The following is an 18,509-nucleotide window of genomic DNA, read 5'->3' on the forward strand; positions in this document are numbered from 1 at the left end:
TTGTAAAAGTGTCTTCATTCATTTATTCACACTAAGTTTATCTCCCCTTTTTTTTGCCTGTTGGAAGTAGTACGTACATAAAGACTCTGGAAGTCTTTTCATGATTGCAGAAATGTGACATTAATCGTGTTTGAAGACATTAATATGGTAAACAACAAATTCTAACAGCATTAAAATACTAAGGTACAATCTACTTTAGCAAGAATTGTGTAGAGCCTTTAATCTTGGTTTAGCTGAATCATTATTTATTTATACAAAGTGTGTAGTTGGAATTTCATAGTAATATATTAAGCTGTTAGCAGTTTACAACCCCACTTGCTACTTTTTTGATACCTGTTCTATGTTTATCCATGTATTACAGCAAATAGAAAATTATATTGTTAAAATCAAATTTCAGTTCTGTTTAGCATTTGCTCACTACTTCACTTTCTTTAGGCCTGACCTTTTCTGTATTTATATCCCATATAAAGGATTTCTTTTTGAGTTTGTGATTTTTTTCGAAGGTAAGCATAAGTTCAGTATTGCTTTAGTTGAATGATACACATCAATAGCTTGCATTTTTATCTGTCAACATGACATGGTTTTAATCTGTAGTAAGGAAGAAAATGCCACCTCTAGTTAGGAGAGAACTTTTTGAGTAAACCATTACTTCATAACCAGTGCTGGAGTGTTCATGTTTCCACCAATACTTTATATGATAGCTCAAGTGGATGTGAATTTTCAGTAGCAGTGATTCTCTTCAGTTTTAAGCTGTTTTCATTTATGCAGGTCCTTAAGAGCTGAGCCATCCTTAGGCAGCTCGGAGATTAAGATGTGGAGCTCAAGTCTGAATAGCTATTAAAGCTGCCCTAGAGAGCCATGCTGCCATTCTGTATCATCAACCTCTCCTCCTGATCAGAAGTCAGAGCAAACCAGGTAGGAGTTACACCACACGGACACAGCAGGCAGTTCTTTCAAAAACTTCCTTTAGTAACTTCCACCCCATTTTTCTTCACTTGCTGTAGCTCACTTCCAAATCAAACCTCGTCAAGTGACTCTGCATTGTATAGAAATCACATTAATGAATAGAGAAAAACTGCTGATTTTATCTAACTGTGGAAACAACGATTTACCTGGTATATCAGGCTAAGCCACCATCTCAGGAAACAGAAGATAACAGCAGCATTTCTTAAAAAATATTTGAAATAGTTCATGACACTAACAGCTCCAAACTTTCCATTCTGAAATCACATGTAAAAAAAAAAAAAAAAAATCTTTAAACAGCATATTGTCCTTGCCCTTCTTTTTAATAAAGTTACATACGTGGCAGATAAACTGGAAAAAAACCCAAAACATGAAGCCCAGAACTTAGAAAGCTACTAGAATCTTGACCATGGTGCCTGTTAAACTGGCTGCCTTTAAGCAGGTCAATATTGTTTGTTATTTCCCAAGGTTGGAAAACCAGACCATAACTATTGTACCAAGCTAGATAATCACAAACTATTGGCATCGACTTCATTGTACTTACAAAATGGGAGCCAAGAACAAAATTTCTTGGGAGGATCAGCTGGAAATGATGAACATAGGGGAATTTTACAAGGAGAAACATAAGAATTATGCATTGTGTCATGCCAAAACCCCATTGCCATACTTAAAGCTTGCTATTGAAAAGCAATAATTTAGGCAAGGAGAATTACATAGGTGAATGTATTAGGTTATCATTTTTCATTAATTCTTTTTCCTTCAAATTTTAAAAAAATTTGCAAAACCCAACAAGAGATTTAAAGTTAAAATAGATAATGTCAGTGATGTCTGACACCCTGCATCATACAGAATTAACTTCTCATCACATAGGTATAGTTTTTGTTGATTAAAAGCAGATGTGTGAGAACAGACTTCAGCACCTCATGTTGGAATTAGTAGCTGGCAACCAAAGAATAAGGTATTGCAATTCTGGATTACATGCCTCTCGTTTTTACTTTTTTGACACCTGGCTACACAGGTTTCTGACTGTAGTTGAGCAACTAAGTGCTGTACACAATTCAGACTGACTTGGAATGGGACCAATAATCAGGTTCAGACGGAATAGGAACTAGTTAAACTAGCTAATGTTAGAAATACTAACTGGAAAGGTGCATATACTGAGGACTTAGACACCTTAAAATCTGCAACAGAAAAGTCCCAAACTGTTTCCCAAGCACAGGCATCAGTTTCCTTTAAAAAAAAAAAAAAGTGTGGTAGATCATACCTTTTTTTAAAAAAAAAAAAAAGCCAAGAGAGAAAAGAGAGAAAGAGGCTTTCACCTTTTAACCCAGTCCTGCAGATAGCAGAGTATTTTATCATACGTTCATTTAAAAACAGAAGCTGCTCTCTGACTACCAACTAGAACATAGGCCTCCCCCTCAGTGCCTTAAACACCATGTTATGAGGTCATTCTCAGTCTTTGTTTTTCCATCGCTGGTCCAGGGAGCCCCTAATTCCCTATGTACCTGCCAGTGTTTCCAAGGAAACTAAGCAAGCGAAATACTGCTAATTTCTGAACCAGTAATCAGGGCAAGTTCTACGTTTGTTTTGAACTTGACCTGATGTCACCCAACACTATGCAAAATGGCCCAGAAAAATCTTTTAGTTCCTGCCTTTGGTTTTTTCCTGACTCGCTGTCTATTGCAGAAGGAGTAAAAGAATCTTCATCTATTCGTTTTTGGAAAGGATCAGTTCTTAATCCCCAAAATGATGAAGCAGAACAGAACGCAGTCTTTTTATACGATTTCCTAACATTCATAAGAGTTTCTGCGTATATGTACACATGTGTATACTTTGCTACTCTCTTAGGGCCATTGGCAAGCTGAGCCAAGCAGGTGGATTTCTACACCTCTGAAAAACCAGATATCAAGGGGCTTCAGCAGGCTATGGAGGTCCACCTGAGTAGATCTGACTGCACAGTTGGGGTCATAGGTCCAGCCTGACTACCTAGACTTCTCCAGCACTGCTTTCATTCAGCCTCCAAGGGTTGAATCATTTTGAAACCTACTAATGCAACTAACAGCAAAATCTCCATCCGAGATCTTGGTAGGTTTATAATAAACCCCATGCTCAGCCTTTTTAATCCTCCCTTCGAGTTGGCTGTGTAGATAAGCCGCACAGCAAAATATCCCAATAGAGCTCACAATCTATCAAGATTCTTGGAGACAAAATCAAAACTGAAAAACTTTTGTTTAAAAACCACCTGCAATTACAAACAAGTACATAGAAATGTTAAAAAGAAGTTACCAAAAATTAAATTTCCACAAAAATCAGAAGCAGTTCTGTGGCTGCTACAGTCATTAACTGTTATGCATTTGGCATGATTCACAACAGTCAGCACACTGCTAAACTGATTATAACTGGATCCACTTCAACGTATAGTGTGTCACGAGAGGGACTAGAATATTTTGACCCATAGGAAGGTCACCGAGATTAAGAATATGCCAAAAGCATCAGATTTTCTAACTGCTGCATAAGTAAAGATCTGTATGATTTTCATCAGTGCTGACGTGGAATCAAAGGGAGCCAGAAGATTAAAACCGAGCATGAGTATGATTAAAAATGTATGCACAGACATTGCTGGTTTATTTTTAATGCAAGAGGACAATAATATATAGTGACCACTGGCTAATAATCTACAGCATACACAGATATTGAAGTTTCTGTATTAATTTAGTACCTTACAAGTCCAACTCAAGTACAACTTTCACCTCTTGAGGGTATCAGCAATGAATAGGAAAATGATAAAATCACTACTTAGAGAAGAGAATGTAAAAAAACTGCAGCTAGATTAAAAAACAAAACATTGCATAACTTTTCAGCAAATAACATAGTTATATGTATTAAAATGGCAGTTTATTTTTCCTTCTACACGATGGCTTAAACCAATCATCACAGGAGTTAAGGCAGCCCAGAATAGAGCATTGTACAATTGGTTAGATGTGACACAGTAAAAGCTTTCATCACAAGGCACTCTTTTTTATTTGGTAAACCAAATCTGTATCATGTTGTGGCAAATACTGCACTTCCAGTTTTCTAATTAACCGGCTCCACAAACAGAAACAGCATAAATGCAGGGATATGTATTAGATTATTTAGCATTCTTTCATTTTAACATGCCAGAGCAGTGATAGTAACACACATGCAAGAAGCTTTAAAAACATGATATTTTTAACCTGGCAGTATTAGCTTAAGAGCTGAACAACAAGGAGGGGGGGTGAGGCACGGAAGGAAAGGACTGACTGTACTGTAATTATATAGCATCAATCAACAATATCCACCAAATTGTAACGTGACTTGGCCTGCTGCACAAGACTGAATCTGCTGCAAACATATTCTAGGCACCTGTGGGAGAGATCTATAATGAGAATGATGGAAACCACAAATTTAACAGGTTTTATTTAGTGCTATCATATTTCACTGCACTAGAAAGCATGAGTGCTTTAAACAGGTGACTTTACCAGGTAAGCACATTGTCAAAACTTGTTTCAATAATATATTTATTTTTAATAATACACTAGTCTATAATAACCTACAATAGTAACTCAAACTGACATTATCTGTAAAGTGTAAGATCCAATAAAATTCAATTAAATACCAATCTAACAATTTTTATGCAAATTACTTTACTCCATCTTGCACATTCCTTTATCTCTGGGGATCATTCTCAATTTCCTTTTCTGTAGCTTTTCTAGCGCTACGCTGCATTTTGGTAATATCACCACTGAAGCTGAAGATGATATTTCAACTATTAAGCCTACCAGAAAATTATAGTTAGATTTATATCTGTTTTAGTCATACAACTTTGCTTTCCAATGATTTTTCAAAGTACTTTTCCATAAAGACTAGAAAGTTCAGACAGGACACCAACATTGTTTTCAGTCTATTCTGACTTTCAAACTAGTTTTCAAGTATACTAATAGCCTTGGTACAAGCATGTTCATTAGAAAGAAGGCTGTTAGCACATCCTAGGTTGCCAGGCTCTTCCTATTTTAAGTCCCAGTTGCTTATAACTTTGCCAAACATTAAATGCTTGGGCTGAAATTTTCCATGCAATGTCTGTGCCTCAAGCTAAGATGTGTTGGAAAATTTCAGCTAAAGAAATAGAACCGTTTCCAAGAATGAGGGTAGGGGAAAAACATTCTGTTTCACTCATGAAAAATAAAAAAAAGAAAAAAAAAGAAAAAGAAATAAAAAAAAATCAGAGACATTTTCACTGCAAAGATCACTTGCTCTCATGCACTGCCCTGAAACTGGCAGGAAGGAATAGTTTCATTAGGAATTACACTTTTTTTACTTTCCCCGTGAAAATCAACCCAGTATGGGCTCCTTATAAGCCTTTGAAAAATTGTGGCCTATGTGAATTCACTACAACATGGGATTGGAAAGAACTGCCTAGTGGACTGAATTCAGTCCCATGCAGTCATGACAAAAGTACGGTAGATGTCCAGGTCCAAGAGCTCCGCAATCTTGGCATGTGCTCCTGCAAGCCCTTGGCCCCAAAACATTCTATTATAATGCTCTATTACAACACACTGAAAACACGAAGCTTGAGATTAAAGCCATTATGCCAGTTTGGTACAGGAAGAAAGTAGCAGAAGCTGGAGAAAGAGGTGGGAAGGAATTGCTAATATAGTGGCTGAATAAAATTTCAAGGTGACCCAAGGACCGGACTGCTGGGCAAACAGCAGGCTACAGGGGAGGGCAATGGTCCTTTGCAATTTGGTGTGGGGGGAAGATTCCTTCTGACCCCAAGTCTGGACTTCAGTTTCAGCAGCAACCATCACTGGCAATGACATCCATGCTGACAAGACTTTCATCTCTGGTCTGGGCATTACTGGAGCATATTTGTGAACAGAAAACACGGTATCAGTCTCTCCAGTACTTTTAGTGACCCACTGCTACTGACAAAGAGGAAGAAGCTGATTAATTCAGGAATCAGAAGAACAAGACCTAGCCCCACAGCAGCAGCTGCGATGCCTACAAAGGGAGTCAACTGGGAGGAGAAACCTGAATTGGACTGATATTGGTTGAGTCTGTAGGGGCAAGGGAAGACTGCAGTGCTCGACAACCCACATATGGCACACACACAGCATTTTCAACTTTGATATCCAGATGATTTCAGAAGGCTGTTCTGCCACCAGCCTTTCAAATATACAAGCCATGGCTTTTCTGCAACCACAAAATAGCAGTCTGCTAAAACTGTGACTTTCCTGGGATATTCAGCTTCATAAGCCATGACAAAAAAGACAGGCAGGATCCCCAGAATCATGATGAGCACCAAAGTTCTTATAAGGGTTGTTCTAAAGAATGAACAAGATTCCAGCTTATCTGAACTTCCTTTTTGAATTGTATAACTTAAAATTGCCTCCTATTTCAGTATTCTTAGCTGATTTTGCCCCCGTCTTCCACAAAGCCCTAGCACAGTCATTATGCTTTTTAGTACCTGTTGTGGTTAATAACCTCTGGTTTCTTCACAGGGGCAATGTACAGACACAGTCGCTCCAACTGAGTCCAGAGCATTAGTCTGTTATTTTACAAAGGCATCTCATGCAAATAAAAAGCCTTTGTTGTCAGAGCATCATAAACATCTAGCTACCATCAGCCCAACCTTTGACCTGCAAGCAACAAATGAACTAGTTGCAGATCTGGTGAAGACTGTGAGAACCATCTTCTAAGTAGCTATCATGGCTCATTTCTGTACCAGCTCAGGTATTTACAATAAATGCTGTGGTTCAAGAGGTTTGGGGTAAGTTTCTACACAAGTTCATGAAAACTTGTTTTTGTATGTGGAAATTCTGGAACTATTGCTGGTCAAACTGAAAAGTTATATAAACGCATTATGTTTTCTCCTTGTATGCATCCTACAGATATGCCATGTGGATTTAAAGAGAGGTACAATTACAGCATGAATCACATTAGCCTTGTTTACTCCAGATTCAAAGCTTCACAGCACTGCTCCAAGCGACTGCCCATCATGAAGACTTGTGCAAGGACAAAATGCTCCTCTGATAGATTCACAGCTGTTTCATTCTGCCACAAATAGATAAAAAATGAGCATCCTGCTGAACCATTAAAGACAGACAGTGTACCACAAATCAGTGCTTATTCACATTCAACTTTGGATGGCATTAGGACAGCTGCGATATATCCCTGCATGCTTTAGCATCACCCACAAGTATTCAGAAACTGAAGATGTCTGGTATGTTGTGGTAACAGAAAATTGTGAGCAGAGAGGGGTAGTTTGTAGGCCTTGAGTTCAGGGCAGAGCCATAGAGTTTACTTGCTGTGGAGAAGTGCTGTAGAAGTGATGGACATTAGAGGATAAGGAACTACATCTGCTTCTGCATAGAGGTCCTAAATGGTAGGAAAAAAAAAAAAAAAAAATTTTCCACAGCTAGACACCTAATCATGTAGTGCTTCTTTTCTGACTAGAGATTCAAGAACATGATCTGAGGAAATGCAGAGCTGTCACAACTGGAGCTAAGATAATTGAGAATTGCAACTTAGGCATATAAAGTGCAATAATAAAGCTGTGAACTCTTGAAGCTCAGGAACCTCGACTTCAGCATCTGAAATTTGTGAATGCTTTTAGCCTCAGATAATGCCTATGAAAGACAAGAAAGCTGCTTGGCAGACCAAGCAGTTTAAGAAGGGCCATGGAAGGATGACTATTGTAGAAGAGGGATACCCTTTGTTGTCATCCCATGTTGTTACTCAGTTGTGTATGGGTATGTCTATTTGTATGAAACTTTTGGACTGTGTGGGTGAAAACACATTTCAAATTATATTCTCAAAGTAATATCATGCATCACAAAAAAGCCTGAAATAGTAAATCAAAGAAAGAAGAAAAGCTATTTTACTACATCATCCTCAATATGCTGCTTTAGAAATAATATATTGTCCTCCCTTCCCACAAAGGCTATCTTGTGTAAAAAGAAAAGGGTGCAGGCTTGTTATTTTGCAGCAACTGTAGTTGTGTGTGCATATATTGGAGCATCTTTAGAAAAAATCATCCCAATGTTACTTTGCATTATGAGATAGATAGATCTTTTCATCTGGAAGACCCAAAAGAACTGCCAGTGAATCATACTGGTAACTGCAATTCTGTTTCATCCATTAGGGGTAGAATCAGCATTTTTTAATTGAACAAATAGAATTCTTAGTCAAGTTAATTTTGATGCTTTAAAGAAAAAGTCAAGCATAAGCTAGGCACAGCAGTCTCAACAATATTTTGAAGTGGCTTTCTTCCTTGCTCAACTAGTTCAAAATGCACAAGCAAACTTTTTTATGAAACATCAACCTGAGAAGAAAATCTTTAAAGTTCATAAAAAAGTAGTCCCTTCGTACATTAAGTTATAGATGGATGAACTGGGAGGTCTGAATGGGCACCAATTCAACATTAAATTGCACCACTGTTACCACAAAGCCACCCCCCTATTAACACGTATAACTAACTTTTTCATCATTGATCTACATTATGCTACCATATATCAATATGATCTCTATATTTATTGAGTTCTTCATGTGATTTTACTTTAAGACTCAAGGTGTTTCATTTTGGATGGAAAGGGCAAGAGCCTTCATCACAGACTTTGCTGTTGTCCCCTCCAAGTCCACTTTCCTTTGGATCCTGTTTTGCTCCATTCTTACCTGTACTGGACACCTAGAAACTCTAAGAGGGCTTCATTCCCAAAAACAGTTATAGGATGAGGATCTTCCTCTAGTTTGTGAACCTGCTACTAGCTGCAACTTGCATTGAAATCAGTGAATATTTGAAAAGAAATCAAATCAGAGAACAGTACAGGAATTACAAATCTTGCTCTCCTAGAGGCAAGTAATGTCTTAATTTTATTCTTTTCTTGTTTCTCTCCTCTCATAAGTGCATGGAAGATCTACCCACTTCAAACATCTCATAGTCTTTGGTTTTGCATATGGACAATTTAAAATAAACTTTTATTGTTAACTTAACAAAATGCCCTAAACTAGAGGGGAAAGGACTCAGACTCAGTCCTAACTTGGGTCTCTCACCCAAAGTCTTTATAGTTATTGACCTGTCTAAAAGTTAGCATATTCTTAACTCTATAGTATTAACATGTTCATGAACTAATGAGTATTTTAGTAATTTAGGTACATATATAAGTGCAAGAAAAACAAAATAGTGGAATTCTAAGTTAAAAAATGAGGGGCTTTATGGTCAGAAATATCAAAAAAATTAAGTCATTCAACACAATGGTGATTTATCAATGCAGAAGATTTAGCTCTTATGGGATGCCCTGAAACACTTGATAAAGGTTTCTGTTCCACAAAAAATATTATATGCAGTCATTGTGCCTGAGCTAACTTTGAGGCTAACATCACTTCTTTAATTTCTCAAGTAAAAGCTTGATGTCTGAAATTCATATTGCACAAGTCTTTGCATTGATTTTTCTTGTTTAGAAATTAAGAAGGAAATCGGGAACCACTACAGTGCATATACACTTTGTAAAGTATTTAAGGGACCTTAGCATGGTTAAGTCTTTTTAATGAGGGAAGAAATCTTAACTATGCTAAGACACTATAAACGCTTAAGTCTCCTTAGGAGTTTAAAGTAGCCCAGCCATGCTAGGACACTGTAAGAGCTTAAAGAAATTTTAATTGGTTAATAAGCCATAAATTCTTTACCAATCTTAGAGTTAAGTGCTATAATCCCAAATGCTTGATTCTTTTATCCAGTCAAAACAATCAACGAGGTCAAAACTGTAAGCCTCTGAAGTTCAGTATAATTTCCCTTTGTATCACTGGGCCAAGGTCTGCAACCAAAGTCTACAATCCATGCTCAAGCAAATCTTCAGTAGTCAGTGAGCTTGGCCTGCTCTGAATTAATATCTCTTTGCCATTTGGATGAATTTGAACAAAGAGCTCAGTCCTAAATACTGGTTACCTGAAATGTTACCTGGATCCTGCCCCAGGCCTTCGGTGGTACTCACTAGATGTATTTACTTAGGACCGAGCAAAAAATCTGCAGAGTCAAGCACTGAGTTGCCTGCCGGTGTCTTAGTTCCCAAGCCAGTGCCTAACTAGTGGCGTGTCCTGTGACCAAGGAAGTCTAGCAGAAAGATTAAAAAGATGTATCAGTTATAAATAAAACTGAATTTCAACCATACAAATAGATCATCTTGTTCGGAAAACAAGAAATTCTAGTACTTCCTAAGAAAATGCAGCAAGCAGCTAGCGATCGCTTTCAAAATGACTGCTCCAGATATGTTAGTGAGCTGCATATCAAAATGCTAAGATAAAGTTCCTATACCTTATATAGTGGAGAGTTGTAACTATCATGTAAAACCATGCGTTTATAATCAAATTATCTGTGTCTGTCTCCATCCCACCCCCTCGTATGCTATTGGTAAAATACACTTATTTAAAATTTTTTAGGTATAGCCCAATACCTAATTTTTTTTTAATGGTTGGCTGACATTTTTTTTTCTGACAGTAGTTGATACTAGTAAAAGTAATGTACTGACCCTTCCTGGTTAAGTACCATCAGGACAAATACTCAGCTGAACATCATTTAACAGGGCAGTCACTATAAACAGAAACCTCTGACTGTGAAGTCAATAAGCCAAAGGGAATGTGAGGATTAAGGCAGTGTTCCAGGAAAATTTATAGGATTAAATTAGCCAGATTAATTTAAAATATTATGTCACAGTGATATAGCTGAGAAAATACTCATTTATTAGAGAGCAGTGACTTTCTTGCAATTTTAGTAATTATTCCAGGAGGGAGGGAGCTTTTAAAACCACCTAATAAATTTGGGCATACTGATCCTATACACTGCTGCTTTTAAGCCTTACAGATAGCAAAAGACACACCCCACACTCCACACCCCCCATCAATATATCAATATTTCATTAGTGGCAATGCTATGTTTATATGTTTCCTGACTTCTTGCAGAAAACTTGTATATGACCAATAGAGATCCCTATGAATAGGCAGTAAATTTTGGCCACTACTCATTGACTGGAATCCTGCTGGCTCCTCGATATAGAAGGGGTCTATATACCAAGGCCCTATATTTGTAGAATGGAACAATCTCTCAGAATAACTATAGCTATATTGCCAGTGAAAGGTTAAACTGCATTTTTGCAGCTTTGAAATGAATCAGAGGACATTACTGAAGAGCAGTTATGCTTCTTATGAACCACTAAATGAGGTTTGAGGGGGTCTTTTGTTTATTTTTGTTTGCTATGGAATCACCTTAAGCAGCAGCAGCCCATAGCTGGACGTGTAAAGCCTGGTTCAGATGTTTGGTGTGACATAAAGCAGGGGATCAAACAAATGATGGGTGAAAAAACAGGAGGTACCACACGGTTTCTGTGGTACTGAAAGAAGGTGCAGTAGACAATTTTAAGGACTTAAAAGAAAAAAAAAAAAAAGAATGAAAGAAAACCTTGTAACATTAGCCCTGCTTAAGACAATTCTCAGCTAGAGAGTTGCAACAGACACAAACAAGGGAACAGAAGAGTGTCCAGAGAAAGGAATCTGGTTCTGGAGCCACATCGAAGGCTTGCAATGAAGGAGGAAGACAAGGAGGCCGGTAAACAAAGATTTAACATCCTGGTTGAGATGTTGTAGTATGCACGTTTTAGACTTGAAGTGGCTCCACATGGCCTCAGAGTTTTCTGGTGTTACCAACTATATGTACTGGAAAGTGCCAGTCAGTCTTCAAAATATGATGACCTAAAGATAATTAGATTTGAAAAAATAAATATCTTATGTGCTTTTTTTGATTACAATCTGTATGTTCAGGAGCAAGTCAAAATTGGGTTCAACTTCTTTCTCTACAACTGTAAAAACTAGACATCATAATTAAAAATATATATTGGTTAAAAAAAAAAAAAAAAGACATTTCTGTCTTCTATCACATAAGTTTAAGGGCTGGGACAAATCCGCCACATCCATGCCTGTGAGCTAATCTGCCTAGCTACTTCCTGAAACAGTCAGTTTTACTGGAACAAACTGTAATTATGCCCTTCTTTTGAATATTTGCTGTTGCCTGAGTGTAACTCAGCTTAATGGTGCAATTGCCATATATCTGACAAATCACTACTGCTCAAACAAGACTAGTCCCAGGCCAACCTGAAGCAAGAGAAGAATCATTACTACTCTTTATTATACTTATAGTTCATAACTAGAATAGTGCTTATGTTCATCTAGCAACTTACAATTCCTAAAAGCTATTGAAACCTATGAAAGCATTGCAAGTTATAAAACATGTACTTATTACAAGTTTCCTGGATTTTGAAACAAACAAAGAAACAAACAAAAATTTAGAGATTTAAAAATTGCAAAGCAAATGCTATGTTAAACAGAATAAATATATTTGAAAAAATGTTATTTGCATACAGGCTAATTATCTCTAAATAGAAAAAATAAGCACCTTTACAAGCTATCTGTAGATACTTTTTAAGGGCCATTTATGCTTTTTAGATATGAGAATAGACTAATTTTTCCATCCTTTATTTTTGCTATAATCAGATTAAATTGTTTCCAAAACTGAAGTTATTGAAGTTACATGTATTATATATGTAAATGTCACATACACACACAGACATATAGATAATACATTTTTCAAGCTTCTCTTGGCTAGCATGAGGAAAAGGATGGACCAGCAAAATGATTGTAGTGAGAAACTACCTGAGCCATCAGCTACTCGGCCAACTCTCCTAGCAAACCCGGGAAGGTTTCTGCTTAGCCTTATTCCAGCCTATTTGGTTTGAGCATGGCTCACATTCCTTTTAGCTAATTCTTTCTAGTCAATTTTGCTGTGTTATGGTTTAGCTGCATGCTTGCTTTTCCAAGGCTGGATTAATCTAGGCCACTCAGGGAATTTTTTTTGTTTGTTTGTTTGTGCTCCTCATAGCATCGATTTTAAGTCACGTTTCTGATTATCTTTCTTCCTTTATGCTTATTACCACTACAGAGCTTAGAGCTATTGGTCTTTTGGACAGTTAGCAATTGCACCTATTACAGTGTTTGTTCTACAGTTCTGGGGAAAAGATATTGGAGATGAATCTTTTCCTTTCCTTTCACCTTATTGTACCAAAGGAATAGCATCTCCCAGATATACCACATACAGTATTTGCGTACCAAACACTAATGTGTTTGGATATTTGTAGTTAATAAAAGAGGTTGTGGCCTGATATTTACTCAATCAGTGTTGATGCCAAATTAGTTTTTTCACAGTAAGAGCTACTCAACAGGTGCCAAGGTTGAAACTAGTGAGAGTCTGTGAATGCAATTTGTTAAAATAAATTGGTAACTCTCTGCATTTAACAATTTCCAATTAAAATTCAGAGAGTGGCTATTACTAGAAATCCACTATGCATTTTTTTTCTGTTTACACTTGGTAGGTCTCATTCAGGTCATTATTGTTGCCTGTGTTCAGTAACAAGGGACAAATAAAGAGCTTCTTTCTTTTCAAAAAGGTCACAGGTTGTGTTTCTACTTCTGATACAAAAAAAATTGTACTGTGAATTCTTGATCTGTTTCATTATTTTGACAGCTTTCATACCGCCTGACAGCTATTTATAAAATAAGGGGGGGGGGGGGGGGGAGTTTCATGGCATGGTGACTTTTCCCAGCTATTTGCTAGCTATCTAATGCCACAAGGAAAATAATTAATGAATAGCCTAGAGACCTAATGAATTCGAATGCATACTTACATTCTAATGAAGTCTGTAGGTCTGTCTTGGGCACACAGTTGAGTACTTGGCTGTGTGTCTAAGTAAAAGAAAAACCACAATAAAAAAAGAATGCAAGCTTAAAACTTAAATATATTCACAATACACATTTTCAGAAGTAATTTCTGGAAAGTTGTATGTATTTTTCCAGGGATATTGTCTTTACTTAATAGTTGTATTTAATTCTGAACTTACCTGCTTGTGACATACTAGAGAACCACCAACACACCTTCTTCTCTACCTCATTCTATATATGTGCAGAAAAGGAATAATCTGTTGACAGACAAACATATATAATGAGGTTTGCAATACTTTTCTAGCAGCAGGCATGCTTTATAGCTTCTGTAACATCACAACAATGTTAGCCTATTGTATTTTTTTCTAGCAGACTTACGTTAAAGAAACAAACTTCCATTTGTGCAATTTGCACCAGCAAAAGGAAAATGGAGCTATTCTAAAATCTTGTGCTGGTGTTAAAGTAACACTATTGCCGCTATTCCAAGAGTGCTACAGCAAATAAATCACAGCAGTACAGTGCAATACACTGCTATGTCCACAGGGATGTGCCCCCCTTTGCTTTCTGTCACCAGCCAGCTGCCTTTAGGTGGTGAACATGCAGACAAATATGGTTGAAAAAACCTGAAAAGGAATGATCTTTATTTATATGCAGTGCTGTCTGGACTTTAACCCACTTCTCTGCCTCAACCTGTGGTTGTTCTGCCCTACCTTGCCTTTCTTCTGTGGCTTGCAACTGAGGGGCAAGGTGGAGCATAGCCCTATATGACCCTTAGAAAGCTGGTTTGCTCCTGCATCACGTAATCAGATCTGTAACTGCATCAAAAACTGTTCAGACCACGGGTAACACGGCCCTCGTTTCTCCTCAGCAATGCCTTCCATGTCCATCAAAGGTCAGTGCTCCTACATGCCTGCCTGGGTCCTGCTTGCCCTCTTTAGAAGTTAAGTTGCCCGAAGCTGCTAGCATGTGTCTTTTTACGCTCTCTGTTTGGGCAGATAGCCCTCAGGCTTGGCGGAGGCTGACCTAGAAGGACTGGAGTTGCCCTTCTTTGGTGAGGATTTCTATTTCTGGGCCACTGTCGTGATGAGCTCATCCCCCATCTGTGATACAGTGGGGCTCTCCAGCAGCACCTGGAAGACCAGCATTGTGGGCATGGACTCAAGTGTCCGTGTTGCTGGAAGAGAAGGGTTGGATCTCAGAAATATCCTATAAATCATCAAAGTGGCCATTAGGAATCTGTGTTAATTAAAGATCAGCTACGCTGCAAATCCCTGATAGGTGTCTGTTGTACATTATTTATTCATTCTGCTCCAGAAGTACCATGAATAGCACAACCAACCAGTTAATTCATATAACAGTAATTATATAATCTGCTTTGCAAATACAGCCAGGCAGAGACAATGTCATTCCTCAAGCTAGAGTATTTCAGGAATGATGTCAGCCAGTTCTATTTATATATTACCCAGCAAAACTATTTTCTCAAAGTACAGCGACAAGCAAAGAGACACACCAACACACACACGCCTGTGAGATGGACAGATCTGCCCATTAGGTCCCCAACCCTTAAACTGATGAAACAGGTTTAGATTGCCTTGCTTAAGTTGCATCTTTAACTTGTTTTTCAATATCAAGAACATTTGGAAACTATTACACAAACCATAATCCAGATTATTATGGAACAGAGTTGCTAATCTTAGTTCCTTGACTAAGACTCATTTATTTAGTACCACTATTGAAGGCACTGGGGTAAGGGAAAACTGTCTGGAAAGGAAGAAATTGCACACATTAGGACTTCAAGTGCATCACATCACACCAATTTTAACCTAAAGAAGCATTTTATACCAGGAAAATGCAAAACCCAGTAATAAAACCCTGGCATCTCTGTTTAGCTAAATAACCAACATTTTTCGCTTCTAGAAGTCCAGGATCATTCAACCGACTTTACATGGGTGTATAGGAGTATAGCCTTACATTCTTTTTCATCAGTTTCCAATATGAATGTGGAGCTGGAGACAAATGGGAGTGTCACCTCCAGTCAGGACTGCAATAAACTAAAAAAAAACCTTTTTTGTAAGCGAGGTTGGCATCAGTGTGGCAAGTCATCAGACCCTTATAGTCTTTTCAACTGTACCAGAAGTGTGGAAAACAATCTATTTAAGACAATATCCCAAACAAAGACTTTGTGGTGATGCGGGGGTTAATTACAAACAACAGAGGTTCATTATACATTCCAGAATGTTGTTCTCTCACACAAAAGGCGCTCTCACTTGTTAAATGTCTAGCCTAGACTATCAGAAATTGCATTACACTTGCTGCCCCTCCCCTTATTCCCGGACTTTCTTACCCTGGCCTTTTTTTTTTTTTCCTTCCTCCCATCTCTATTGAAAGATAGTAATTAAACACTAAAGCCTCTCAGTTTCTGCAGCACTGCAGGGGAACTCCTCCCTGTAATAAGCTCCAATTACTGGCTGCGACTGCAGCTGATGAAGGATTATCCTCTCACTCAGCTACGGCAAGCTCTAGAGTATAATCTTCAATTAGTTCAATTCATGTAGCACACTGGCAGGCAGGCCACTACGTTTCCCACGACTTACACAAACAGCCTTTCTTTGACACCCCCCAACTCCGCACAGATGGTCCCAGGACTGTCTGTTGCAAAGTTCAGTGCATCTGGCCCCTAAACCCACCTAATGCAGGCAGCAAAACAAAGACTGGGACTCAAGTGCTCTACAGTACCTATTTGTTTCAGTAACAGCAGGCTTTTTTTTTTTTTTTTTTTAAATAAAAGAAAGAGAAATTATTCAAGGAGTCAGAAAACAGGTGGATAAACAAAAAACAACCAACAAATCTTCTGGACCAATGCTATAAATCACTTCTAGTCATTTTTAACTACATTTAAATTTCTAAAAATCCAATCTTATACTAATATAAATGATATGTCTGCAACAGGCAAAAGCTAAGGAGGAGAAAATTAAAACTACAAGTCTATTTTTAGCTCTTTCCCTTAGTGCTTAGGTATTGCCGATATCTTCAAGAAATAGTTGATTTTTTTTTTTTTTGCAGCATGCCTGTTCAGTACTTGGAACAAAGGCTGTTGTGAACTCAGATTTACTCTGGGCTCTGACTTCTGCATTCTAACATTTTATATGGTCTATGTATCAACTTTCTTTAATTGCTGACTTTAAAAAGAAAGTGTTACATATTTAAAGAAAATATTTTAAAGCAGGTAAAGTCTAACTTGTTGGTCTGCCTTTATGTTTTTGATACTGGAAGATTTTGCTGTATGACAGCTAAAAATAATAATTAAACAGACTAAAATAGATTAGTTCCACTGACATCATCGTCTCATACACTGAATAATTCTGTTGCCTCTGCCTTCGCTTCAGGGGAGCTGCCAGGACCATAGGGAAGGCTGTACCTAAAGGCACACTGCTCCCAACACCTGCTTTTATGGCCTTGTATTTACATCTGTCAGATGCAATTTCCACTGCTGCCTCCATGTGGCTGCCTAAACAGAAAGAGAAAGGGATCTTTTTTCCAACATGGGGGCTTGTCTTCACCTGGAAAGAGGTTGTGTAACCTTGTGGGATGAATTACAGCAGATAATCAGCCATATTGTGAAAAAACCACCACCGCAATGGTAACTGCGTTGGTACTGCTTTCCCATATCGACTGGATGCAGAGGCCTCCATTTCCAAGCCTGTAGGTCAAAGAAATTTAGCAATATAAAGATAGTCTTTTGAAAAATCCGCCCTACCATAGTAACAAACATCAAGTGTGCATTTTTAAAATGATTCCTTGTCTCAGGGCCTCTATTTCCAGGATCCTAAGGAGCAGCACCTTACTCCATACTACATCCCACTGAGCGGAGGAACGGGATGTCCTTGCGTAGGGACCCAGTTCAATGCACCCAAGTATCTGAACTTCTAGGACAGCCACAGTACAGTTACATAGAGTAGAACTGAGCTTATGAACACTTTTTTTTTTTTTTTTGAACCAGAGCACAGTAACTTCTTTTCCAACATAACAGATTTTATGTTTTTATGTACTTAATGTATATGGGCTCTTATATGTCCTCAGACCTGGAAAAGCACTTGTATGTCTGAAAGTGTATCTGTTGGGTTTTTTCCAGCTATATTGATTGGGATTTAATAAAAGAGATTGTTTTAATTTGTAAAGCTTGCCTCAGTCACATCCTTACACTATCATTTATATCATCCCAAGGAGGATACCACTATATACACTTCAATCTTAAAATAAACCAAACCAGACAGACAAAAACCCCACATTTGTTTTAGCTGGGCTGTTTGTTTCAGACAGCATGGCAAGAAAGCCAAGAGTAAAGTGTAGGTACCAGTTTGTGAAATGCCAAATATCTCATGAAACTTTCAAGTGAACGCCCTCTAGCCATTCTTCGCTCTTCCACTGCTCTAACTCATCAAGTTACATGCTGATGTAGGTGTTTTAATAGAGAATTAAAAAAAAAAAATTAGCTGTTGCCCTAAGGAACATTTCGTTTATAAAGGTGTTTTTCAGGATAGAAGTTGTATTTGCGGTAGTTCAGACTTTTAGAGTTCAAGTACCCTAGGTTGGTACTGTGTAAACACGTGCACAACTTCCAGAGAGAGGCAGAATACTAATAAAGAGGATCTGAAAAGGAACACCCTTCCCATTTCCTACAGACCCAGGAGTTGAAGGGATCCAAGTTGTAGATTAATATTTTGGGGAGGAATCGAGGCATCCTGCCATTATGAAAACCAGCAAATGTG

General features: G+C 37.9%; 1 long non-coding RNA gene across 2 annotated transcripts in view; it reads right to left on the bottom strand.

Annotated features, from left to right (window-relative positions):
- Positions 1-3,558: 3,558 nt before the first annotated feature.
- LOC138689991 (uncharacterized) overlaps positions 3,559-18,509 on the bottom strand; it is a 64,730-nt gene continuing 49,779 nt past the window's right edge. For both annotated transcript variants that reach the window (XR_011328758.1, XR_011328757.1), the window contains 3 exons: positions 13,920-13,997; positions 13,707-13,764; positions 3,559-11,721 (listed from right to left, as the gene is read on the bottom strand). This is a non-coding gene — a long non-coding RNA (uncharacterized lncRNA). The remainder of the gene's footprint in view (positions 11,722-13,706; positions 13,765-13,919; positions 13,998-18,509) is intronic.

This window comes from Haliaeetus albicilla, chromosome 19 (genome assembly GCF_947461875.1).
Source record: "Haliaeetus albicilla chromosome 19, bHalAlb1.1, whole genome shotgun sequence".
In the NCBI taxonomy this organism is placed as follows: domain Eukaryota; kingdom Metazoa; phylum Chordata; class Aves; order Accipitriformes; family Accipitridae; genus Haliaeetus; species Haliaeetus albicilla.